Genomic DNA, 27,400 nt, shown 5'->3' with positions numbered 1-27,400 from the left:
ACTGTAAAATAGTGTGGCAGAAACTAGGAACAGACCAACATTTCACACCTTATAACAAGATAAGGTTAAAATGGGTACATGATTTAGACATAAGGCATGATACCACAAAAAAATGAGAGAGCAAGGAATAGTTTACCTGTCAGATCTAGGGAGAAGAAAAGATGCTATAACAAACGAAAGATTGATAATATTATGAAGTAGAAAATGGATAATTTTGGTTGCATTAAATTGAAAAGATTCTGCACAAACAAAACTAATGGTACAAGATTAGAAAGTAGAAAGCTTTTTAAAAATTTTTGCAGCCATTGTTTCTGGTAAAAGTCTCATTTCTAAAATATTTAGAGAACTGAATCAAATTTATAGGAATAGACATCATTCCCCAATTGAGAAATGGCCAAAGGATATGATCAGGCAGTTTTCAGATGAAGAAATTAAAGCTATTCATAGTCATATTAAAAAAAAACAACAAACCTCTCTAAATCACTATTGATTAGAGAACTGCAGATTAAAACAGCTCTGATGTGCCACATCACACCTATCAGATTTACTAATATGGGAGAAAAGGAAAATGATAAATGTTTGAGAAGATGTGGAAAAAAATGAAACACTAAATCATTGTCGGTGGAGTTGTGAACTGATCCAGCCATTCCAGAGAGCAATTTGGAACTATGCCCGAAGAGCTATGAAACTGCATACCCTTTGATCCAGCAATACTACTTTTAGGTTTGTATCTCAATGACATCATAAATAATGGAAAAGACTATTTGTACAAAAATATGTATAGCAGCTCTTTTTGTGGTGGCAAGAACAGGAAATTGAGGGAATGTCCATTAATTGGGGAATGGCTGGAGAAGTTGTGGCATATGAATGTATGGGAATATTATTGTTCTATAAGAAAGGATAAGCAGGTAGATTTCAGAAAGACCTGGAAAAACTTACATGAACTGATACCGAGTTAAGGGAGCAGAGGAACAACATTGCACGCAGTAACAACAATATTGTGCAATGACAACTATGATAGCTCTTCTAAGCAGTACAATGATCCAAGACCATTTAAAAAGGACTTGTGATGAAAAATGCCAACCACATGTAGAGGAAGAACTAAGGAGTCAGAATGCAGATTGAAGCATACTATTTTCACTTTTTTTGTTGTTTTAATATTGTTTCTTTCTTGTGGTTGTTCCCTTTTGCTTTGATTCTTCTTTTACAACATGATAAATATGGAAATATGTTTAACATGATTGTACATGGATAACCTCTATCAGATTGTTTGTTGTCTTGGGGAGGGGGGAGGTGTAATATCAATTAAATTGCAAATTTTTTTACTGTTATAGAATGATAAATTAATTAAGTGTCTTTGATTGATCCTTACTAGATGCAAAGCCCCAGGCTCAAACCCCTACCTAGTAGTTGCTAAGCCTATGTGGGCATGAAGCCCTCAGGGTCCTAAGGGGAGTTGTTAAAACCAAAGCCAATAGTAGGAGCCTGAGTTCTGGTCACTCAGATGATATTTGATGATGCCTAAAGAGTGTATAAAAAGAGAGAACAGAGCTGTTTGCTTGAGGCTCTCACTTACTGAAAGAGTGTTGGTGTGGGACTCTGGGCAGCTGCTCCAAGAGCCTCCTGGCTCATCAACCCAGATGTTTTCTTGGTAACTATGAATTGTATTTGGTCTGTTTATAATATATGTTTGCAATTTTTTTGTATTTGCTCTGAAGTTCAGGGTGCTGGCTTTTTTCCCCTGAACTAAGTGTATATTTGTATGTTGGATTGAAATAAGATTGTTAACCCCTTAATGCTACCTTCCTTAGTAAAGCTGATCACTCTTGTTGTTGGGATTGCGTTGATTTTTCACCCCCACAGCAGCTTCTACCCAAATTGTTGAAACAGGAGGGAAAGGAAGGAGGGAGAGAAAAAGCTTATTATATTATTATATTATATTATTATCATATTAACAGGTAAAAAAACATAAAACATGTCAAATAACCTCTTATACCAATTATTTTCCCTCAATGAAGGCAAAGACATCTTTGTGAAAAGGGACACCTTGTATTTCACTTTCACCTCCGATTTGCAATGAGCATGTCACAAGATCTAGATCTTGATTTCTGGGGCATGGTTTGGCATTTGAATTCATCATCTGCAAAGCCCTACTGATTTGGTGCTTTTGTGTCTTAAAAAGTATGCTGTTTTAAAAATCATGTCTTACAGGCCACTCACCTCAGAATTCTTCAACTCTTACACTTGTGGTACAATATCCATTCCTGAGGACCGATGACTTCTGCTCAGGATAAAAAGTGGAAGGCAGAAGAAGCAGTCAAGTACTCTGACTCACCTTAACCAGCACAGTTTCTCCCTGAGATGGCCTTGTCAGTGAAAGTAGAGAGGAAAGGAGAAAACTCCATCTGCCCTTTACAACCCCTGCAAGTCAGAGGGAGAGAAAGTACTGGAAAAAACTTCCAAAAGAAATCCTGGAGCTATTACTAAATCTGTTCTTATGAATAGAATGAGATTTCCTCCTAACACTCAATGGCCAACTATCTTCTCCCCAATGGCCTAGTACCAGAAAGACATAGGGACTAATAGGGAGCTGCTCTGATGTCCCAGAAAAGGCTATGTCTTTGTGAGAGTTGTAGTGGTCAACTCTGTGGGAGGATGCCCCATTCAGTCATACGAGGATTCCTCTGATAACTCCTCTTCAAAATTATACTGAGATAATTGGGAGGTAGAATAGTAATTACTTCAATGAAGAAAATAAATTTAAAAAAGTATGATCATTCAAGGGAGAGAGATTTGGAAAGTTCAATCTCTTCTGATTCTACCTAAATATCAATAAAATACATGAAGGTTTTATTTTTATGTAGTTTTTTTTAAAAATTTAATCAATACCATCAATAATATATTACTTATACCATGATGCTGCTAAGTATTCAGAGCCAGGCAAAAATAATAGCAATAATTTTAAATCACATGAGTTAGGTCATTCATTCTTTTATTCTCATTTTCCTTCCCCCTGGTTCATGTTAGGTATATCACTTAAGTAATTTGCTCACTCTTTGGAAAAAAGATGTCATAGAAGTAGTTCCTTTTCTCCTTTAAATAGAATTCTGACATGTTAAGGAAAGAGCAAAAGCTCTAGACAAAACATCCGTGCTCTGTGTACAGTGGTGAATACCCTAGAACACAGTAGAGCCAGTGGTGTGATGAGTAATTTCCAGACTACTCACTTCAGTCACCCAGCATTTACTGAATTGATTGATAGCATCCAGCATTTTTGCATTCTGAATTTAAAGTGGAGGCAAAACAAACAAACAAAATGGCTGTTGAAATCAACCCCCTGCTACATTGTTGCCAAAGAGTTAATTGGGTTTAATGCCTTTAGGATGACATACTCACTCTGATATCCCAGAATTACAGGCTGGAATAAGTAAATGCTAGATCTCGAAGGCCTGAATTCATTGATCAAGCAAAGCATTGCTAAAAGAATATTGTCACCAGACCCATCAATAAAGACATATTTCATATATCTTGGGCCATGTGTCAAAATAGTATCAAAATTAATTGTAATGATAGCAATTTAATGAATGTTTTGTCTTTTGAAAACCATTTAGATAAAGTTGCTGCCCTTACTAATGGAATAAAGTTGCCTCATTTCTGGCTAAAATTCTTGGTAATTTACTTTTCATTTATCAAAAAAGGGCAAATAGTTTAATATTAATGTAGCTTGTATTTTGATAAAAAGAAGTGAGCAAAATGCACTTCTTTGTCCAGAAGTAAAGCAAAGTGACCTGACAGATTCATTGATTTTTATCAGGTTCCTCACACAGAAAACACAGATAGGGTAGATTTCCCTTTAGAAAGCAGCTGCAAAGTAGAGAATTAAAATGGAGTTTCTTGTTACAGAGGCATCTACATGGCCTGGTAGGTAGAAAGATAGGAAGACTTGAGCTCAAATTTGGCCTCAGGTCCTTCCTAGCTGTGTGACCATGGGCAAATCACTTGACCTCCAAGTTTCTACCTTCTAAGGTTGTTGTGACAATCAGATGTGATGAGGTAAGGAACCATATGTTTTTTGGGGTGTTCAAGACCCCAGAATACCGACATGCTGAGGCCTGCTTGAATGAATTTGACTCAAGCCTTCTCACAGCCAAAGAAAAACAAAGTTTATTAAAGGTTCGCCATATTGGATAGTCTTAAGAAATCTCATCATTTATGATGCTCGTTTTCACAAGCAGGCCAGATTCAATCCGAGGTAGATTGAATCTGAGCACGTTCATGGAGGCAGGATGAGACTTATATAGACAAAGATTGTGGGAGGGATCTAGGGTGGTCCTGGGGTGATGAGAGGAAGGGTTTAGGGAGGGTCTTGAGGAGGAGTCTAAGGAGGAGCTTGATGGGACAGCAGTGAGGTCAGACTCCAGGAACCAAGAGAATGAGATCAAAGGTGGGAAGCAGCTGAAGGCTACCTGGAGATAACAGAAAATGTAGGGCTAGGCTAGTTTAAGAGTAACAGATTTGGGCATACACACTTCGGTAGGATCAAGGGTGGAAGCTAGCCAGACCATGGAGGGCTAGGCTAGGTTAAGAGTAACCTAACCTAGAGATTTTGGCCAGCAATAATGAAAGGCTTATGGCCTCAGGCAAAAGCCTCATCTAGTGGGAAGATTCAAGGAGAGTTCAAGGGGGCTACCAGATCCTGTACCCCATCAGACGTAATAATATCTGTAAAGCACTTAGATCAGATTTTGGTGCTTAGTAAATCCTTATTTCATTCCTAGAGGGCAACTTGAATTCTAAGATGGCACAAATATCTGATACATTTAATCATCACAGATAATCAATCTAGAAAATCTAGACAAATTTGGAGTTCTTTATAAAAGGTGGCTAAAGTAACTGGATATTTGATAACTATCTCCTTTTCTCTGGTGCAGGCTTATTCTTTGGGAGAACCAGAAGGTTTGTAGCCCTATGGGTGGCTATATGGCAGAGAAATTTCATGCCATTTGACAGTCCATAGCAAATATGACTGTAACCAACCCTTTTCCAGAACTGAAGTGTCTCATGTCAGAAACGGGAAGCACTTCCTGGAGTTGACAAAATTACACCCAAATGAAATTTCTTCCTCAGCAGGAAAACACTAGTGCAGTGAATTACACTACACCATTTGTAAATCTTCTCTTGAAACTTGAGAGAACCTGTTTGTAGTTGTTTGTTTGTTTTCTCTACACAGGCTTCTGTAGAGGAACACAAAGCTTTGCCTCAGGGAAGTAATTGGAGTGAATCAGAGGAGCAAAGCTATGATCCAGGTCTTGCTAATAATAGCAATGGTGAGACTAGGGCTTTTGCCCCTGGCTGAGAGACTGAGGAATGGGAAGCAAATCTTCCTGAAGGTCAAAATTGGTTTGCTCTCTACATTCACATTTCCCTTTTTCTGCCCCCTGCATTTCTCCTCCTGTCTTTGGGTGAGCAGGGACTGCTCCAGGGAACAAAGAAACAGTCACTAATCCCCTAGTATGTCATCTCTCTGCATGGCTCTCAGGCGAAGCATTGCTGTAGCCAGCTGTGTGTAAGACTGGATGGTAATCAGCAATTTTCTCCTTGAACTAAGAGATAATAGGGAATTGAGCGAAGAGTTGAGGAGGGGGTGGAAGAGGGAGTTTTGTCCTTTGTTCTTATCTATAGAAGGCATCATTGGGACTAGAGTTTCTGGCATGGGAAAATCAATCATAATAACATTTTTGACAATAAGAACGAAAGAAAACAACAACAAAAAATACTGTATTAAGAGCATAGCGTATTGCTATAGTAGGTACTAAGATACAAAGTCAAGATAAAACAAAGGATCTGTCCCCTAGAGGATATATGGCACATGCATATGTAATTCATGACGGGCCCCCCAAACTTCTATATTTATGAGAAGTTGAAACATTTCTATTGAACTCTCCTAAAGATAAGTGACTCCTGGCTTATTGGCCACTCCCAGATTTTACTCTGATAAAAATCACCTAATATTGCTTGTGTCCAGTGCAATATTGTTGATTCAAGGCCATCCTGTTACACATCACTCCATACTAATTTTCAGGTAACTGGAGGAGATTGAGGAATTTTTTTTCTCCTCTGACATAGATGAGAATCCACAATGATTGTGTTTCTCCCCAATTCACAAATGCAAAGTCTGGCACTACAGTTCCATTTAACATAGATTGGTTTTCATAAAGGGATATTTTCTTAGTAATAGTAACAATAATACCCAGAACTTATATACTTCTTTCTATGTGCCAGGCACTATGCTAAATGCTTTCAAATTATCTCATTTTATCTTCACAAAAACCTTGGGAGGTAGTTGCAATTATCGTCCCCGTTTTGCAAATAAGTAAACTAAAGCACACAAGTTAAGTCACATGCCCAGAGTGATACAACTAGTAAATATCTGAGTCCACAGATCTTCCTGTCTCCAGGCATACTGCTTTATTCAATGTACCACATAGGTATAGCAAGAAGAAAACATTTTTCCCCCACAAACATCTGGGAGGTATAATCCCTTATTCTCTTGTGCTACCACCTCAGTCTCTTAGTAGATAGGACAGGGATTAGGCTCAAAATTTTGCTTAGTCATACCACAGTACTGGTCTCATTCAGTTAACATCAAAGGGTGACTCAGTTTTCAGATGATTCCTTCCAATGGGCCAGAATTTTGAAGGTCACTGATAAAATTGCTCCTTACTCCCCAAGACAGATTTCCTAGGTGAGAAATAGCCTAGGCTCTGACTCTGGGTTTTCTATGGCTTTCTCTGCCATTTTTTTTTTCAAAACTGCCATTTTTAGAGCTGACATTCCTTTCATCAAAGCAATCTCTGAGATTTTATGGAACTGAATGAAACAAAGAGACAGTCAAAGTCGGCAATATTTTTTGAATGCTTCAGTAGCCAATCAAAAATATTCTCTTTAAAATATAATTTGTCAAACAGAATCAGTTATGAAATATCTTTGCTTGCTCTAGTCTTTCCAGTGCATTTCCCTTACATGTTATCAAGATGTTTCTAGAACAATGTTATGTAGTCTCTTTCACCTGAAAAGAGGGCATCACAGGGATAAACTGAAGTCTCTTCATTTGCCAGATTTCTACAAATATGGAATAACAGGCTTCCTAGTTCCTATTTAAGAACTCGAGGAAACAATTGTATGAGGTATAGAACGGTTGTTACAACCCCTACACACACACACATAGAAAAGTCATAACATCCAAAGGTCTAACAATGTTCCCAAAACAATTGACACAATACTTTTTGTCTTGTGCGTATCAACTTTTATTACCACATGGAGACCTTGAGAAAATCCAATTCATCTGGAAGTAAACACATCCCTAGGCATCAAAATCACATTATCTGATTGACTGATGATATGAGACTTCTAAGTGTATCACAGGGATTCAAATGATACTGCTACAAAGAACCAAAGAGGAATTACCAAACATAGTAAATCTTGGAACAAACTGATACCTGGAGAAGGATAGGGGGTGTTTCCTGAAGGAAAAGGTCTCTTCCAATTCAAAATCTATGATCCAATGTTACTATGGAAAAGAAGGAAAGAACAGATTTAGGAGGCTAATAGCTGGCTAAGATAATGTTACCTAAGGTTGGAGCTTTGATTTCTAGAGTGTATCTTAAAATATAGAAAAGGAAGACTCCCAGTCAAGAGAAATTTTCATACCTAATAAAATCTGGGAAAAAAAAAAAACCTGTGATGCTGATCTTCAAAAAAGGAATTCCATTTCTCCTTTCTCTAGGTATTTTCATTGTCTTCCATACCTTAAAGTTTCTCTCCCTCTTCATCTCTGTCTCCTTGATCCTCTGGGTTCCTTCAAGCATCAGAAAAAAACCTCCACTTTCTACAGGAAGCCTTCCCTTTATTCTAGTGCCTTCTTTCTGTTTATTATTTCCAATGTATTCTGTATACGCCTTATTTGTACATTTTAATATACATTTGTATATTTTATATATGTTTATATACATTACATATACACATACATATTTATATGCATTGTATATATTTATATACATTTGTATATTTTCGTGTTGACTCCCTCATTAGAATGTGAACTCCTTGAGAGCAAAAACTATCTTTTCCCTTTCTATCCCCAGTACTTAGCACTATGCTTGAGGTGTTTAACAAATTTAATTGGCATACTTAATGACTGCCTGAGGTTTTGTAAATCTAATCAAAATTCAAATGAAAAGAATGAAGGAAGGGACAAAATTACATATATATATATTACATATATATAATATATATATATATGCACACATATGTATGCATGTGTATATATGTATGTGTATATATTTCCACCAAGCTAGATACTATAAAGAGCAACTATAATTTAGGAGAAAATAGTATTCAGAAGTAAACAGGAAGCAAAATCCAAGAATGATGGCAATAGTAAAATGTGTGGCTTCACATATATGTATGTGTGTATGTATGTGTGGGTACACATATATCACATACATATACAATATATGCATTTTGGATGTACATGTATGTAATTATTGTATATTACAGGAATACTGTAGGGAATGCTAAGCTCAGAACTTATGCTACTGACCCAAGCTAAGGTGAACCAGAAGAAGCTTTCTTTGGTTATATTGGGGACAAGAAGAATCACTTGGGGTAGGCAAGACAATTATAATCCAGGCCAAGGAGAAGGCAGAGCTGTTCAACTCTAAATGTTCTTCTGTTTCTCTGCCAAGGAAAATGAGCTTTGGAATGGGAATAATAGAACAAATAGGGATAAGAGGGGATTGGTAGCTAAGAGAAATAAGAAAATTTTAAGAGAGCATCTAGCTACCCTTATTAAATTTGAATCACCTAGATCATATGTATGATATCCTAAGGTAATGAAAGAGGCAATTGCTGAGCCACTAACAGTGACCTTAAAGATCATGAAGATTCTATAAGATTCTATGGGGTTAGAAGACAGATATTGTTCTGCTTTAATAAAAGACAATTATAACTGGTATTTATATAGTACTTTAAGATTTGCAAAGTTCATTACAAATGTTCTCCTTTTATGCTCATGACAACCCTGGGAAGTAGGAACTATTACATTATCTCCATTTCACATATAAGGAAACTGAATCAGACGGGGTTAAAAGACTTAGCCCTGGTCACAATACAGCTAGTAAATGTTGGCGTATCTGGATTTGAACTCAGATCTTTATGATTCCAGGTCTAGAACTTTATCTACTGTGCCAGTTTTCTGTCTCAATCTACCTTTGATTTAACTCAAAGAGAAGAAATTAGAGTGCACAAACTATAGGTCAGTCAGACTGATTTCAATTTCAGGCATTTATTTGAGTTTTGTAAATTGATCATTAGGCAATGTTTAGAGATGAAGTAGTAATTACATAGAGTCAACATAATTTCATCAAGAACGGCTCATATCAGACTAACCTTAGAGCTAGGTCCCCATGAGTGTGAATAATGAGTTCCCAGAACTGGTTGTAATATTGAAATTGGCCCTGTGTATTTCCATTGGGCTGAAACCAAGGACTACATTTTACATAATTAGAACTTCATATAGTGTGAATTTGAATACATGCCAGAACTTCAGGGGATTGATTATATGCAATACTTGAGACCTAGTTGTATTTCTTTTTTTTTACAGAGCCATTATACTAGTAGTTCAGTTAAATGCTCTAAGGATGCTTTACCTTGATTTTTGCTAAGTATTTGATAAATTCCCTCATGCTATTCTTGTAGAAAATTCAGAAACATGAGGACTGGATAAGGATATAATTATAAGGATTTGGAACCAATTGAATAAGTAGACCCAAAGATCAGTTATTTATGGTTCAATGTCAAGTTAGAAGGAGATCTTCAGTGAGTGCAGTATCTCAGGGACACTTGACCCAGGGCTCTTTAATATATTTTTCAATAATTCTGTTAAAGGTATAGATGTTATGTTTAACAAATTTGGAGATTACACAAAACAGGGAGGGATAGCTAACATACTAGATGTCTGAATCAAGATTCAAAAATATTTTGATGGGCTACAACATTGGGCAAAACTAAATAAAGTGAAATTTATCAAGAATAAATAAAAAATTGAGTATCTTTGATAAAGGTTTCATTACTTAAATATATAGAGAACTTAGTCAAATTTACAAAAATACAAGTAACTCCCCAGTTGATAAATGGTCAAAGGATATGAACAGGCATTTTTCAGACTATCTTCAGACTATAGACTATCTGTAGTCATATGAAAAAAATGCTTTAAATCAGTATTGGTTAGAGAAATACAAATTAAAGCAACTCTGAGGTACCACCTCACTCCTGTCAGATTGGCTACTACAACAGAAAAGCAAAATGTTAAATGGGAAAAACTGTGATGCTTAATGCTTTGTTGGTGGAGTTGTGAGCTAATACAACCACTCTGGAGAACGATTTGGAACTCTGCCCAAAGGGCTATAAAAACTTTGATCCAGCAATACTACTACTAGGTCTATATCCTAAAGATATTTTTTAAAAGAAAAAAGTTGTACAAAAACATTTATAGCAGCTCTTTTTCTGGTTGTTAATAACTAGAAATTGAGGGGATGCCCATAAATTGGGGAATGGCTAAACAAGCTGTAGTATATGATTGTAATGGAATACTATTGTGCTATATAAGAAATGATAAGCAAGATGATTTCAGAAAAATCTGGAAAGACTTACATGAACCGATATAGAATGAATTGAGCAGAACTAGGAGAACATTGTACATAGTAATAGCAATATTATATGATGAACAACTTTGAATGACTTCACAATACAATAATCCAAGATAATCCCAAAAGGACTCATGAAGAAAAATGTTATTTGCCTACAGCAAAAGAACTGATGGAGTCTGAATGAAGACCAAAGCATACTATTTTTTCTTTTTCCTTCTTTTCTTTTTTTTTTGGTTCAAGTTTTCTTCCATAAAGTGACTAATATAGAAATATGTTTTTATATGATCATAGATGTATAACCTATATCAGATTGCTTACCACTTCAGGGATGAGGAAAGGAAGGGAGAGGATTTAAAACTCAAAATTTACAAAAAGAATGTTAAAAATTGTTTCTTTATATGTAATTTCAGGAAAATAGAATATTATTAAAAAGAATATATCTTACACTTTATAAAAATATTCAACTTCCTAAATCCAAAATTATGAAGGCATGACTAGAAATCACTGTGACAGCAAAGTTTCTAGGTGTTTAATGGACATCAAGCTCTATATGATTCAATAATGTGATATGGCAACTAAGAGAAGTTTAACTCTCTCGCCATAATACCATTAAGAGACCATTAATATCAATTTTTATAGCTAAAGAGAGGCTTTACAAATATGTAATCCAGAAGAGAGGAGGTGATATTCTAATTTCATTATTGAATGAAATATTATTCAGAATTTTGGCATCTCCTTTTTGGAAAGTAATTGATCAATTGGAAAGAATACATTGGAGGATGGTCAAGGAAATTGATTTCATAACATGTAAACATATCTTTTGGCTAGAGAAGAAAGGACCAAAGTAAATCATGGGTCCCTTCAACTGTTCCAAGGGCTATCATATGCAAAATGAATTAGTTTTGCTCAGTTTGGCTCCAGAATACAAAATCTGGAAAAATTATTAAAAGTTGCAAAGAGATGGATGAACTTAGGCTTCATTTAAGAAAAATTTTCCTAATAATTAAAACTGTTCCAAAATATAATGGGCTACATTGGGAAAGAGTAAGTCCTCCATCTCTAGAGGTTTTCAAGAAAAAGCTGAATGTCATCTATGTTGTGGTTGGGCTTCGTTTTTCAAGTATGGTTTGGATCAGATAATCACTGTGCTGTGTTACACATACACAGTTCTGTGATTCTTTGATTATCCCACCTGTCCCCTTCTCTTCACCCTAGGTGAGACCCTTTTCAATTTTTTCCTTAACTATTATAATAGCCTCCTGATTAGTCTCTCAGCTTTTAGTCATTTCTGTTTCCATTCCATTCTCCATATATTTCCAAAATAACCTTTCTAAAGAATAATCTTGATTATGTCACTTTCCTGCTTAAAAATCTTCTTTATCTCCCTATTGATTTGACAGTAAAAATATAAATTCCTTGGTTTATGATCTAAGGCCTACCTTATGGTCCCTACCTACCTTTGTAAACCTTATTTCATACTACTTCCCTTCACACACTCTTCCTACCAAACTGGATTACTAGAAGTTCTTTATATTCCTGTTCCCTGGAATGTATTCCTTCCCAATTTCTGTCTCTTAGAATAGTTAACTATCTTCAAAGTTCATCTCAACTTTCATCTTCTCCATAAAACCTTTCCTAATGCCTTTGACTCTCATTTTTTACTCAATAATTTTATTTCTACTATTTTGAGTAGGTATATTTCTTCATGAAGTAAGTCCCTTGAGGGAAGTGAAGGAGGTATTTCCTTTTTCCCATGTATTCCCAGAACTGAGCATAGTCCTTGAGACATGGAAGACTGAATTAACTGAAATGAGATCATCGATGAAAAACAAAGCGTGAAAGTTAAAGGCATCAAAGAAATGAAAATATTGATGGATTTGAAGGCAGAGGCCCTTGATTCAAATATGTGTCATATTGTATTTATGACTAGTGGCAAGTCAATTAAGACTGTCTTTGGGTCTTTTTATCTTATCTATAAAAAGAGAGATTTGGACTAGATTCCTCCCAGCCTTTAATACTATAATCTGTAGCTGAAGGATTATCCTAATAAATCAATCAAACAATAAGAACTCATTAAGGAATTATTGCATTCTAAGTGCTGTGCTAGGTTCTAGGGATAAAAAACAAAATGAAATACCCTGCCTTCAAGGAGCTACATTCTGTAGGGATTGAAATTGTGTACATGTTTAAATATATCAAGGAAGGCTTCATCTAGAAGTCATGCTAATGTTCAAGTTATTAATATCAATCCAACACGGATAGGGCCTTGATTAGTGGTTTCATTAAATTAAGGGATTCCCAGACGAGGAAGCTCCCTCTAAGAATACATGTCTACACTTTATTATTTTTAATCTAAGAAAGTTGCCTGGAGCACTGACAAGTAAGTGACTAGCTCAAGGTCAAAAGGCCAGTTAGTGTCACAGGTGGGACCTGAACCAGGGTCATCTCATATATGAAGTCTGCTCTTTATCCATTATTCCATGCTGCCTCTAATCTATCAGACCCTTTCTAAATAACCAGACCTAAGAATACTATGAAAGTACCTAGAGCTGTGAAGGCATAAGTGGAAATATGCTCTCTGTGTTACAATCAAATTGCAGTACTAAATTCTCCAAAACTATGTCCTATGCCTGCAAAGTACCCCATCCTCATCTGCATCTCTGAGAGTCTTTTTCTTCAAGGCTTCCCTAAAGCCTTCACTGAGCCCTCCAATTGTTAGTACATTTTGTCTCCTCAAATGATCTTATTTATGCACCTGTGTATATCTTGTATCTCCCCAGTAAGCTCTTCAGAGGTAGGGACTCTTTCAATTTTCTTTTTAGTCTTAACTTTGAGAGGTGCCATAGACTATAAGACAAATTCCTCGCTATCGAGAAATTTAACTTTTTCTTAAATTTAAGGAAGTGCGTTTATTAAATTTAAGAACTTAAATTTAAGGAATTATGTTGAAGACAAGATAGACACACATATGAAAAAAATTAAATTGTACAGTTCAGAAAAAGATAAGTTCAAATTAGTTCTACAGATGTTAGGTGATATAGGGGTGCAGCAAAGTTTGAAAGGCCCCTAGGGGTCACGGCAAATGGATTGCTGGGCCCACAGTCAGGAATATACCATTTCACACATTTACTAGTCATGTGACCCAAGGAAAGTCACTTAACTTTAATTTCTCCAATTGTAAAGTGAAGATAATAACAACAGCACCTACCTATTAGGATAAAATTAGATAATATTTGTAAAGAGATTAGCAGACTACCTAGCACATAATAGGTACTACATAAATAATTATTCCCTTCCCTCTAAAAAGATGACTTCTACCTAAACAGGAAGCTTTCATGAAGGGAGGAAGTGGATTTTGAGTTGTGTCTTGTGGTATTAGTAGGGTTTTAGTGGTTGGAAAGGATAACAAAGTAGTCTAGATGTGGGAAATGGAATAAAAAAAACAGTCATGAAGCACATGGTGCTTAGGATTGGGAATAGACTAATTTAGCTGGAGTGGGACAATACAGGGGAGCAGTAATTAATAAGAAAAGGGGGGATTAGGACAAAACTATTGAATTCTTCAAAGCTTTTGTTGTTCAAACATGTCCAACTTTGTGGTTCCCTTTGGGATTTTCTTGGCAAAGATACTGGAGTAGTTTGTCATTTTCTTCTCCATTTCATCTTACTGATGGAGGAAATTGAGGAAAACAGGGTAAAGTGACTTGCCCAGGGCCACACAGTTAGTGTCTGAGGCCACATTTTACTCGGGAAGAGGAATCTTCCTGATGCTGGCCCTATACTCCATTCACTGTGCCACCTAGCTCCTCCTCTTTAATGCTAGGATAAAGAAAGAAAATTTACCTTATGGGTTATGAGCAGAGTACAATTCTAAGCACCTGATAAATGCTCATTTATTGACTATTTGATAATGAGGGAAATTTCTGCACAAGACCCTGTTCATAATAAAAGGGGAACATGGGAAAGAATTTTGTAGCCATATGCACTTTCCTTGTAATATTGGGTATTACAGTTCTCTGTGATAGCATTTTGTTCCCCCACAAGATTGTAAACCTTATGGGGTCAGGGACTATGTCCTATCTAAACAAGGCTATTCATGAGCAGTTATTTCATAAATGTTTGTCGAATGAATAAACAGACATCAAAAGTGAGTATGGAAAACAAGTCAAATATAATTTCTGGTATTCAAATCTGGGTCACCAGGAGAATGTTATCACCTTTGGCAGTAATAAAAGGAAAATCTATTTATAAGGTCAATTCTGTTCAAGCTGACAGCTGCTTTCAGTACTCTGTAGGGACTAAGAGAAAATGACAAGGCAAGAGTCCAAAGAGGTTCAGAAAAAGACTGGACATGAAAAGAAAACTAGATCAAAGAGAGCTATAGGAAAATGCTCATCAGTGTGCTTCTCATGACCTCTTCAGCTCTTTGCTGGTGTTAAATCTGTCTGATGATGCAAAGACTCTGCCTTTATTTCTACAGTTGTGTTGCTGTCCTTCCTTCCTGTTTTGCCAGTTTTTATATTTGACAGGGAGGCTAGTGAGCCATGCTGAGTAGACTACAGTTTTCCTGAGACCAGTTTGCCTATTCAATCCTTGTAGGTTCAGGCACTTAAATAAGTCTTGTACTTACCTGCTTTAGCCTGAGGCTATGTCTATTAGATAATCTAAACAGAATGAGAAGAATATCTCAGAGCAAACAACACAGTGTGCTTGGATACACTTACCTCTCTTTGGCATTGAGTTTATCTACAATTAAATCCCATCAGTTCTGTAGAAGGGAAAATTACCTTGTCAGTCCTTTGGCAAGCCAGCATTTTGCAATACCACATGCATCATTTTTTTCAATAATCAGTTGTATTTATCTGATTCAATAAGCTCCATCTGTCAAGTTATTTCATTAAACTATCTGCCATATAAAGGCCAGATTCCTCCCTTCCCCTCATACACATAAACACAACTCCTATTGGTTTAGAATTCCTCAGATTCTTCCCCTGCCCCTCATCACTTACATATCTATCTCAAAATTGTTAATCCCTGATAAAATATGTTAGTGACAAATGGAATGCCCACATATTAATTTTTTTTTTACTTTTATTTACAACTGTTGAGAGCTTGTGTTGTGTATCCTTAAAGTGAGAAATACAATTGAAAATATAAATAAACACATACAAAGCCTTTTAGCAGTTTGGTGAGCTGCCTGTGGAGCTGCCATCTTCAGATGATACATCCAGCCCATTTTATGCTGACAAATGGAATAGAATAAAATAAAAATGAAGGAAAACAGGTCCAAATTCAAATACATGCTGGCAATAGAATTTATTTTTCCTCACCCCCTCTAGAGTGGCAGTTTTTCATGCTTAAACAACTAAGATAGATACAAAAATGATGATTTAAAGTGAGTTCTTATATTTCATTTTTCTCAGTTTGAATTTAGATATTCAAACATAAAAACTGATGCATATATTATATTTATAAATTATATATATGAGATTACATGTAGCTTTTAAAAAGATTTTTGTTTAACAGTTACTAAATGACAATAGATAATACAAAATGTGTTTGTCCTTTTGAATGTTTATCCAGATGTCTAAAATGTATGTCTCCTTAGGATATTAATTACTAAAAAATATTTTAATTATTTTTATGAAAACATTCTTTTGATGTTTTCTAGTTCTACATTAAGCTTTCCCATACATTTTTGTGATTCTAAGTTTATATAAATATTAATTTTTACCACTGGTAAAACCAATAACATCATCAATTTTCTAACACTTGAAGATATATTTTTTCAGCTTCAATTAAATTTTTAGACATTTTAAAATCAGAACAATCATTGAAAATACAATTTCCTTTTTACCTATGAAGGAAAAATGATAGAGCATTTTCCTTAATGATGAAATGATAATAGATTTCTTATTTTAAAACTAATCTCCCTCTTTGCCCATTTTCTACCAGCTGAGGCCAAGATCATCTAAAGAAAATTCTTTGGCTTATATTAATTCCCTGTACCCACTAAGTTATGTTTGATACAGGGATGCAAAATTCTTACTGTACTTTTTCCTGGTCACACTCCCTTTGGAGCACAGTATTCTCTTATGATTACCATATTTATGAAAAACACTTTTACATGTAGAAGCAATACCAAAGGCAACTACACATTCAGTCTCCTTCTGAAGGGAGCTTATCAACTAAGACAAGGACTTTATTTGCTTTCTGGGCTGCTGTGCATGCTTCACAACCTTTGCCTTTTCTATTCGGTGAAATAAAGACTGTCGTCTACCCACATGCATTTCTATACTGAGTGATCATATGAGAGCTACAAAGTACATTTTTCCATATCCGTTGAAACCTAGACATTAATTCCATATTTGGAGTTTCCCCCAAAATAAACACTGGATTTGAATAACAAAACAATGGAGAAAAGGGACTTTTCTTGGTTTATTTCACAATAATAGTCTGTGTGGAGGGTTTGAGCCATGCATCATATATTTATTATCGCCCCTTTACTAATTCCACATTTGAATCAAACTGGCCTATTAGAAATTTCCCAAAATTATATCCCATCTTGCTCCTCCATACTTTGCAGAGGCTATCCTCCTATGCCTGAGACTGATGATGCCCTCCTTAAATCTAACTCATAGAGTCCTTTCAAGTTTCAGCTGAGGATTCCTTTCCTAGAGTGTACCTTTCTTGATCCTAAAGGTTGTTAATGTTTTCTTCCTTCTAAATATTTACTTATCTGTACACACATTGTATTATGAAATATGCTCCTTGGGGGCAGGGAGTTATTCATTTTTGTCTTCAGATGTAACACATATCTTGATATTTCGGACATTGTAGGTATATAATAAATACTTGTTGAATTGGATTATTAAATTGAGAGCATGCAAATGAGAACAATTCAGATGGGAAAGGACTTGAGTCCATGTTTTATATATAAGTTCTTAACATAAACTCCATGTATGGATTTCAGGGAGTCCATGAACCTGGAAGAAAAAAAGTCATCTTTATTTCAATATAATTGTCTTCCTTTATAATCCTATGTATTTCAGTTTATACATTAAAATAATTCTATGAAGGGTACATGTGCTTTAGCAGACTTCCAAAAAGAGTTTTTTCTTCATGCGCACACACACACACACACACACACACACACACACACACACACACACACCACACCACACCACACATTAAGAACCCATTCTTTATAAGAACTATTTGGACAAAATAAGAATATTTAGCCTAGAGGAGGAAAGATTTAGGGAATATATGATGGATCTCTCCAAGCATTTAAAGACATCACAAGATTGAGGTATCAGATTTTTTGTTGTGTCTGGTTCCAGAGGACTGGCAGGAAGTTGAAAAGGAAAAAGGGAACAAGTTTTGATTAAGTAACTACTATATAGTTCTATACTAATAGCTTTACATATTATTTCATTTGCTCCTCACCACAGACCAGGAGGTAAGTTCTATTATTATTCTTATTTTATATTTGAGAAAGGTTGAGGCAGTCAGAAAGCCCACTGCTCTAGCCACTGAGCCACTTAGTTCCCTCTAAAACTATTTTGGCTTGATAAAAGGAAAAAAAAAAACATCCAAGCAATAGAGCTATCCAAGACTGGAATGAACTGTTTTAATAGACCATGGGATCCCCTTCACTCAGTCTTCAAACAAAGACTAGATGATCACTGATTAGGTATGTCATAGAGAGGATAATTATATAGGGATGGGTTACCCAACGGGGCCTCCTAGGTCCTTTCCAATCTTGTCCCAGACAATATGTGGCATTTCCCATCCAGTGAAGGGCTCTAACAATAATATAAACACAAAAGAGGAAAGATTCCAGCACTTTAGTGTTCTGTCTTACCTACATTTGTGCCTACAAGGTAGAATTGTCCAACGAAAGAAGCAGTGGGGCACATTAGAATCTCCAGAAAGAGCTCTAGATTTGGAATTAGGATATGAATTTGAATTCTGGTCCTGACTTTAGATGTATGACCTTAAAATAAGTGACTTCACATATCAGAGAGTCTACTTCCTTCTATGTAAAAAGGGGTAAATATTATATACCATCTCCTTCATAGGTTTGTTGTAAGGAAAGCACTTTGTTCATGTTTAAACACTACATAAATGTGAATTATTGACATACAAGTTTCTTACTGATACAATACAGTGAAAAAAGCTCATATTATACATATTTGACCTGTATGGAATTCAACAGTACAGAGTTCTAAGTTGAAAGATTCCTGTGCAAAGGTAGATTGAAAACTTATCTGCAATTTGGAGGTTTAGAGTGTCTGAGAGATGTGATTTTTAATGTAATCATGAAGTTATTAAGTATCAGAGGACTTGAACCAAGGTTTTCCTGATTTTAAGCCTGGCTTTCTATCCTCTGTGCTATGCTGTCTTTTATGGGATCACTCTGCAAGTGAAAGAATCTTATATAGGAACTTAGAAATGCTTTCTCCCTAAGTAGTTTCAGATTTTTATGTGTTTACAAACTAAAATTACTCCAATTTCCAATTTTCCCATTCTATTTCAACTACTACCAGCCCCTCCCAGGTCAAAAATGGACTTTACTTTTTGATTATATGAATAATCTCTGAACTCATTCCAGCCTGTAGCCATGTCTCCCTCTATTCTATCCTTTACTTCACTGCTAGTGAATAACAGAATCATAGCTTTAGATTTGGAATTATCATAGAGGATGTTTGGTCCAAAGCCTTCATTATAAAGATGGAGAAATTAAGGCCCAGACAGGTGAGGTGATTACCCTGGTCATAAAGATAGAAAGTAACAAAGGTAGGATTTAAGCCTAGAACTTCTTATTCCATATTCAATATTCTTTCCACAACATCTCAATGCTAATATTTTTTCCATTATCTAGATTTCTAATATATTATAAATAATTCACCATTTTCTATAGCATAAAGTAAAAATACCTGGCACAGAGTAAGTACTTAATAAATACTGACTGACTCAGATTGTGTTTCTAGCCCTCCAGAAGCTATGCCCACTCTGCATATCCAACTTTTTTAGCTCATTAATCTCCAACCTTATTTTGCTTCCTCAAGTAACTCATCATTGTTCCACAAATAGTTTTTCCTGGATTTGTACATACTGCCTCCTTCACATGGAAGGCCTCTTTCAATTCTCTCTACTTATCCAAATCCCACACATATTTCTAGATTTATTTAAAATTGCTATTTCTCTATGAATTGCACTTGCATCAACTACATCCATATTTGGACCTGATAATTTAGTCTGTATTACTCCTTTTAGCATGTGGGCATGTTCAGTTTTGTATTTATCTGCTGTTTGTTAGACCTTGATCTCTAACTCAGTGAACCTGGTTCAATGTAAAGGGGCTTCTCTCCAATAATTATTAACTCTGATCCATTAGGCCTGGCCTTAGGAACCAAAATCTGGCCCATGTCTCTTAAGGAGTCTTTAGCCTCTAAGAAGCACTAAGGCTGACAACAATGAAAATTAAACAAAATAAGCTTAGACATCAAGGGACAGAGAAAGGAAGTTTCTCTGAGCCTTTGGGTAAGCAATTAGGAAAAACAATCCTCATGTGTTCCATTAAAAGCCCGGAAATTTGGCTCATAGCTACTTTAAACTCAGAGAACGACGAGGTGAAATTCCTGCATTAGGACTGGAATCACATGCTCTAAAGCCAGTGTAGCATCCCTGACTGATACTTCTTCTCTGCCTCTAGTGGGTCTTATTGTTCCAGTGGTTAACAATGACTTGCTTGCTCTCATATTCATGTGTTTCACCCAGTGATACTAGGGCCCATTTTTCACACAATGCTCCATTTTCACTCCTGCACTCTTTTTGCATAGTTGTGGGAGTGTGCGCAAGATGTCTGACCCTCTCTTACATGCTATTTACCAGCCACTCCCACATAACTACCAACCCAGAAGCTGCTGTTCTATACTCTCTGTGCAGTTAACACCTAGCCTTCTCCAGAGGAGTTTAAAAAAAAAAAAAGATTGGTTTTATTTTTCTAATCAGTGACTTCCTGTTATTTTCTCTCCCTAGTTAAAAATGTGTAGTTGCTACAAATTACATTGTGTGCATAATTTTGTCTGAGGGTACAGATTATAATGCAGATATCAGATGTTCTCTTTTTTCTTTCCTGCTGCTACAAATCTATTCCACACTATTATGGATTTCATTCTTAGACTATCTGAATAAATTTTGAACAGGTTCATAGCTCTAAGCTTCTTTTTCCTACATCACAAACTTCTTGTGTTTTCCTGACACATGTAGTTTCATTCCTATCCTATCCTGTTTTTTCTAGATTGTCCACTCTAGCATCCCCCTCTTCCTAATCTTCTACATCTCCCTAGCAGCTAGTTTCTTCTCTGCTATCTTAAAATGTGTCAAATTTATAAAACCTTCAGTAGATTTTACCACACCCTCTTGGCCACAGGTTCCCCATCCATGCTCTTGGCTATCATCCAATATCTCTCATCTCCATCTTCAGAAAAAATCTTTGAAAAAGTCATCTATCACCCTATGTCTCTCTCTACTTCATCTCTTCTAATTCTTCTGCAATCTATTGATGTCACCTATACCTCTATCACAGTCTCTATCTTTACATGTATCTCTATTTGTATCAACTTGTTGCAGTGACTATTCTGCTCCCATTTGCTTAGGGTCAAGTGTATTATTTTATCCTTCCACAAAGATCCTTAGGACATTTATCAGTGTCTGAACACACAAATAATTATATTCCCTCAAGTTTTAGGGGTCCCCAGCTCCCCAGTTCCATTTCAAAACTTTATCATAGTAGCTTTTACCAAGGAGTATTTGTTTCAAAAGATTAGCAAAATAAATATAAAATCCCTGCCTCCCCATACCTGGTAGAATATAGTCCTCTCAGGCTTTGGGGAAGGATAGAGAATAAGGTTTACAATTTAGCTCAGCTCCTAAATAGCATTGGTCCCACAAAGGACAAGTCTAATCCTCCCTTCACTCCACCCCACCTCCAATGTGGTATCATGACAATCTGGCTTCTCAGAGCCTCCCTGCCAGACTGGTTACAACATCTGGCCTGGAATCCTAAGATCTAAGCCTTGGATCCTAAGGTGGTCATGGCTTTAGCTCCCAGGTTTGGGACTTCACTGATTGCATCTAGAACCGAAAAAGTCAAATAAAATAAGACTAAAACTCCAAGCCTATTTCTTAGGGCCACAGGACATAAGGAGGAAGGTGGTCCTTTCTTGCTCAGCTTACTACATTTCACACCTGAGACCTTCATCACTTGATGTTACCAGAGAAAGCGAATGTGCTGCCCTCACGTATATTTAAAGATTCAGGCAGTTCTAGGTCTGCATTGAGTTGAAGGGGGCTGTTCCCACCCATGTGGAGGTCAACAAAGAATGTCTTCTCCCAAAAGTATTGATTGAGGTTTGAGAGGGGTTTCAGGGACTCCTCAAGGACTGAAGTACAGGAGAGGGTCATATGGAATGAATTAATGGACTTAAGCTTTCTTTAAGTCAAGGTGGCAAGGTTTATTGCAAGGGCAATATGGTGGGCAGAGCTCCTTAGGGAAGTTGCATTCTCTAAGGAACTTGCCACTTAACTGGAATGATGCTAAAGCTTATATAGGAAAAGTAGTGGATTATCTGGCAGACATGCTAATTAGGTGATAACTTACAGCCTAGGTCACTGGCATCATTCACTACTGGAAACCATGGGAAGGGGTTTCTCAGGGGTGTATTTTTGGTTCATTACATCTATAGCAAGATAGCTGGGAAACAATACATAATAATTTTGTGGTTACAAGATGACTCTGTTTTTGAAAGAGAATTTTTTCAGACATCAGCTTGTTCTTGTGATGGGGAAATATAGTTTATTTTACTGGGATCCACTCATGAGTTAATCACAGGGAAAGGTAGTTTGTCTTACTGGGGGCCACTCATGGGTTATTGGTAGGCATAGAGTCTTTGGGCTAGGGGGAAAACTGTCAGGGATAGTGTTTTGAAGCTAGCGAGAAATGTGATTTTAAAATTGGGATCCAAGCACAAGCACCCAAGCACCCCATCAGTATCTCCCTCATAGGAGCCTCGATCTTGGGTTGTTGCTAGCCTTCATCAAAGCCCTACTACATATCTGAATGCTGATGATTCTCAAAGCTAGCTATCTCCCTGCAGATATCTAATATCACATCTCCTTCTATCTTGCAGACATCTCAAAATGTATTTTCAATAGGCTTTTTAACCTCAACACCTCCTAAAAGGAACTCTTCAGTTTTCTTCCTAAACCTACCCCCTCTTACCTTCCATATTACTAGAGAGTGTAACATCACCTTCAGGATCATAAGTTAGAAGCAACATTTAACTCCTCACTATCTCTAACCCCTTTTCTGAACTGTTCAAGTCATTAGGAGAATTATGATGAGAATAGGCCTCTGTGAGGAGAATGAAGTAAATGAAAGATAGAATAAACAATAATTTCTTAGATGCTGTCTTCATGAAAAGGTGGGAATCAATCTAATGATTTCTAAGCCCTCAGACTGTCCAGGAGCTGCTGAATTGTCTTCTAATCAGCTATGGAGGGACAGAATTTGCTTCAGAAAGTATTAGCAAGATTAAAAATCACTGGTGAACCCTGACTTACACACATTAACTTACAATCAGATAGAATGAAAAACAGATGATTAAATATCCTCTGCAGATTTAATTTAAAAACACATATATATGTTCACATAGAATTGATTTTACACATGATATTCTAGAAACTTCTTTCTTCATGATAAAGGCGCCATTGATCCTTTCTTACAGAGCTTACCTAACCTCTGACTGTGTTCACTCACACTGCAAATATTATTCAGTGTTAGCTTATTTTCTCCTTTTATTGAAGCACTTATCAGATCTCAGTTGAATTCCTGTTATTATTCTATAATAGCCTTTCTCTGACTTGACCTTTGGTTGATTTGAAAACTTGAAGTTTGAACTCCGACTCTTTACTAAAACCTGGACATTTTGCATTTGGGGAGGTTTCGTTGTTCTTGTTTGAACTCTTAATCCAACGTGACTCAGGATCATTATTGCAATAAAGCCTGATAATACTGTTATTAAAAGAAAAGTCAATTGTGGGAATTGAATAAGCCACGGCAGTGGGGTTTATTTGTTTGTTTGTGTGATAAAGTCATGGTGTTACGTTTTAAATTAGAAATATAGGATTATTCATAGACCTCTGGGAAGTGAGTACGCTGTGGGTTCTCTCCTAAGATCTTGATACTAAGTAGGTTATCAGAGTTAATAACCTTTGCATTGCTTTTGCAATGTATTGGAAAGAGGATAAAATAGGTAAGCTTCAGAGAACTTCAAATACTTTCTGATTTGTTTTGAAAGAAATGAGGTCAATATGAATTAAAGAAGTGAATATGTTTAGCAATCAGGCAGCCTCAGGTGTATCTGCTTATGAGATGAATCTAGTTAATCAAAGTATTTCTGAACAACTGATTATTACATTATGTAATTGTCGACAAAGCGTAGGTCCTCATTTTCCCCAATGCTATGGAAACTTGTCTGTATATTCCTATTTTGTCTATTGTGTTATATATGATCAAACTTTACATGTATTTATTACTATGTTTCAGCATGAACTGGATATAAAAGGCTATTATGCCAAATATTCAAAGTATTTTATTTCTGTACAAATACTTATATGAATCTACGATCACATCAACTTGAATGTTCCCTATAATCATGTAGATTTCCAGCTGTCCATATCTGACCATCCTGTGTGACTCTTATCATGGCCTATCCATGATTTCAACCAGGGGATCCATCTACCATGCAGGGGCCTTCCTTCTTTTCCTTTTATAGTATAAGGACACCAGTGGAGCTCTCAAGCTGTCCATCTCATATCACTTGACCTTGCTAAGTAATGAACCCATATTCTCTTTCTATCATACATTTCCCTAGTGACATCTTTGAACCTTCGAAGTTCCTTATTGGTTATAGTTTGCAACCTACTTATACCCAAAATATACCTCTGTATTTCTTTGTACATGATATTTATTTAAAATTCTTTAAATACTGTTACATGTGTATTTAAAACTCTTTCTGTGAGATAATATATAAATAAATAAATGGGCATACACACACACACACACACACACACACACACACACACAGAGCTCCGTTCTTTTTAAAGATGGTCCTTTGTTTCCATGAAAAATATTTGAGTTACTAAAAGAACTTTGCTGATTACTAGAGGCGATCTAAACCACTCTCTTTTCCTACTCAGTTGTGAGCTCCATTCAGTGTCTATTTATAGTATTAGATACAGATATTCTGTAGATATGGAAGTAGAAATGTAGATATAGATAATAGTGATAGATATTAATAGTAAAAATGATTATATATGCATATATGTGTAATTATAGACATGGAAAGCAGTCTGTAGGTGCAGAGACAGTTTTCTGGGGAAAATATGTGTGTGTATATATATGTATATGTATATGTATATGCATATATATATACATATACACATGCATACACATACATACATATACACATATATATGTACTGGTGGTGTTTTCTCCCCAGAATATAGTTGAGCACTTGATAAAAATCAGAAGCTTATAAGTACAGAATATAATATACATCTTATTGTACATCATTTCAAAAGTTTTTTCAACAGGCCCTAGCCAAGAAAAATGTATGAAAGTCTCTTAGGACTTTGTTTAAAATACTTCTTCTCATATGATAAGGCCCAGTCTTCTCAGTATTGTTGATTTCTTATGGAGCCATGTTTTTAGTTGTCAAAAAGATTCACATCCTGACTCCTGACTATTCATTCCAAATAAGGATAAAGAAAATATACCTAGAAGTGATTTGTAACCACCAAAAAGAGGTTGGACTCATCCACACAAGAAAAGACAAGTGGATGAAGAAAATCTTTCACAGCTTAACCTTTAGTGATCTTTCTACCCACAATGTACATTATTCTGCCCCACCCTCCATTCCGAAATCCAATCAGACTGTCCTTCTTTCTGCCTCTCCAATATGATACTTCAGTTTCTATCTATATGTCCTTACATTTGCCATCCTCAATGTCTAGACTGCATTCCTTACTCATTTATAGAATTCTTCTCCTCCTTAAAATGTCATTCAAGCACCATATTCTTCATGAATCATTTTCTGATTCCCCCAATTATCTTCCCTCCCTAATTACTGTGAAATTACTTTCTATTTTTGTACTTATTTTCTTAATTTATTCTGTACAAATACATATATGTATGTGCACATATATGTGTGTATATGTAGTATATATGTGTAAATGATACATAATATACATGCATATATGTGTATATAAATTTATCCTGTCAATATTATAAACATTTATATATCGCACATATATACATGATGCACACATATGTGCATATATGTATGTATACTCACTTACATGTACATTTGTTTTCTCATTGTTATATTGTATGATTCCTGAAAGCTGTGATAGATTAATTCTTTATTGTTTATATTATAAAAAAATTCCTAGTATACATTAGGAAACTAATACTTTTTGATTGATTGATTATTATATCCTTTGTGATGTATAAATTATAGATTCTGTTAATCCATTAGTATGTATAAATACATACAAATGTATAATATGCTTGCACATAATACATGTCCTATTGACAGGCAAATTTTTCAGGTTGCCCTTCTGAATGTACACTATTCTGACAATCCTTGCTCTCAAAGTGCTCATATTCTAACTGGAGGATAAACAAATAAAGGATAATTCAGTTAATGAAAATGGAAGGGCCAGGTGATATTTAGATTCTGCCAGAATGAAGTGCCAGGCAAATGACAAGACCCTGAGTAGTATATGAAGCAATGGCAATATGAAGAAAAAGGTTTTGACAAAATACAACACTAGTTGACATTAAAAACACTTGAAAGTATAGGCATAAATGGATTTTTTTTTTAAAAAAATGGCAAGAAGCATCTACCTAAAACTGTCAGCAAGCACTATTTGCAATGGGGATTAGCTAGGAGCCTTCCCAAAAAGATCAGGAATAAAACAAAGATGTACATTATCACCAATATCATTCAATACTGTATTAGAAATGTTAGCAGTAGCAATAAGAGAAGAAAAAGACATTGAAGGAGTCAAAATTTGAATGAGGTAATAAAAGTATCTCTTGTAGACAATATGATGATATACTTGGAAAATCCTAGAGATTCAATTGAAAGGCAGTTAAAACAATCATTTCAGTTAAGTAGGACATAAAATCAATCCACGTAAATCATCAACATTTCTATATATCACCAATAAAACCCCGTAAGAAGAGAAATACACCAGTTAAAGTAACCATAGAATAAACCTAGGAGAATACCTGCAAACCCAGCAACTATGTGAATATAATTATATAAACCCTTTTTTATAAAACTAAAGTAAGATTTTAAAAGTTGGAGAAATATTGTTGGTGGATAGGCAGAGCCAATATAACAAAAATGACAAGTCTACCCTAAACTAATCTACTTATTCAATGCCATCCTAATTAAATTACCAAAATACTTTATTGAACTAGAAAACATAACAAAATTCATTTGGAAGGGCAAAAGGTCAAGACTATCAAAGGGAAGGTCTATCAGTACCAGATCCTAAACTGTATTATAAGGTGATAATAATTAAAACCATCTGATAATGGTAAAGAAATA

This window comes from Trichosurus vulpecula, chromosome 1, assembly GCF_011100635.1.
Source record: "Trichosurus vulpecula isolate mTriVul1 chromosome 1, mTriVul1.pri, whole genome shotgun sequence".
Lineage (NCBI taxonomy): Eukaryota > Metazoa > Chordata > Mammalia > Diprotodontia > Phalangeridae > Trichosurus > Trichosurus vulpecula.
This window is presented reverse-complemented; position numbering follows the sequence as displayed.